The sequence below is a fragment of the Gossypium hirsutum genome, chromosome D01 (genome assembly GCF_007990345.1).
Source record: "Gossypium hirsutum isolate 1008001.06 chromosome D01, Gossypium_hirsutum_v2.1, whole genome shotgun sequence".
Taxonomy (NCBI): Eukaryota; Viridiplantae; Streptophyta; class Magnoliopsida; order Malvales; family Malvaceae; genus Gossypium; species Gossypium hirsutum.
The window spans coordinates 25,769,831-25,771,142 of record NC_053437.1 but is presented as its reverse complement, the minus strand read 5'-3'; the positions used below and the strand labels follow the sequence as shown (position 1 = coordinate 25,771,142).

The following is a 1,312-nucleotide window of genomic DNA, read 5'->3' as shown; positions in this document are numbered from 1 at the left end:
TTTGCCTAAATTGTTTTGTCGTGGTATTTGTAAACACATGGAGCATTTGTTTCATTATTTTTTTGGTAACACTTTTTCTTTGTAACATGATCCCTTACTGCAATAGTTGCACTTCCTTCTTCAGGTATAGTATCATTCATAACTCCTAGTAGTTAAGTACCACTTCTAAGTATAATGACTTTGCATTATTCCTTCCCTTTAGATCGAGAACTCTCAGTGTCACTCGGTAATGCTCCTTGCTATATAGAATTCAATGCATTGGCAATTTGCCCTACTTGATTTTCCAGAGCTTTTAAAGAAGCATCCTAGCTCTGAATGATAGCATCATTCTTGGCCATATACTCTTTCAATAAATTTTCCATAGATGAAGAACTTGAAGCTGAATTTTGTTGGGCATTTTACTGTGGCAATGATTGATTGTACCCAGGTGGTATACTCGCAACATTTTTGGCGAATGGCATTACTGGTATTTCCCCTTAGATTACTACAACTGAAATTTGTATGTTGTTTCCACCCCAGATTGTATGTGTTGGATTATGAGTTGTTGTTTTTGTTGCGAATAAAATTTCTCATGTAATAAATTGAGGCTGGATTTTAAGGGAATTCATCAAAGACATGATTTTCTCTACAGTAAACACATGCTAACTCTACTGCTTTCATTTCTTGCACTGCAAATGGTCTTTTCAGTGTTTTAATCATATTTGTTAAAGATAATACCTGAGCTGTTAGAGATGTAATTATGTCAAGCTCCATTGCTCCTGCAACTCTTCTGTCAATTCCAACTCTAGTAGTAGAGTATTGATAATCATTATTTGCTATCCTTTCTAGAATTTCATAAGCCTCATTGTATGATTTATCAAGTAAAGTCCCATTAGCAGATGCATCGACAACCATTCTTTTATTAGCATTCAATCCATTGTAAAACATTTCTATCTGTGTCTAATGCTAGAAACCATGCATCGGGCATTTTCTCAGTAGCTCCTTAAACCATTCCCATGCTTCATATAATGTTTCATCATCTGATTGTCTAAATGATGTAATGTTGTTTCTCAACTTAGTATTCATGTTAGGAGGATTATATATCTTAGCAAAAACCTCTGACACTACTCATTCCAAGATGCCACTATACTTTATGGTAATGCATTTAACCATGCTCTAGCACGACCATGCAATGAGTAAGGGAATAAATTTAATCGCAGGGCATCCTCAGGAATTCCTTTTTGTCGAAATGAATCACAGACTTCCAAAAAGAGTCGTAAATGCAACCTTTGATCCTCAGTAGGCAATCCACTAAATTACCCCACTGTTTGCA

At 35.4% G+C, this 1,312-nt stretch overlaps 1 non-coding gene across 1 annotated transcript; it reads left to right on the top strand.

The window, feature by feature from the left end:
* Nucleotides 1–949: 949 nt before the first annotated feature.
* Nucleotides 950–1,056, top strand: LOC121214150 (small nucleolar RNA R71). The gene has a single exon (XR_005909737.1). It is a non-coding gene; the product is annotated as a small nucleolar RNA R71 (small nucleolar RNA).
* The last annotated feature ends 256 nt before the right edge of the window (nucleotides 1,057–1,312 follow it).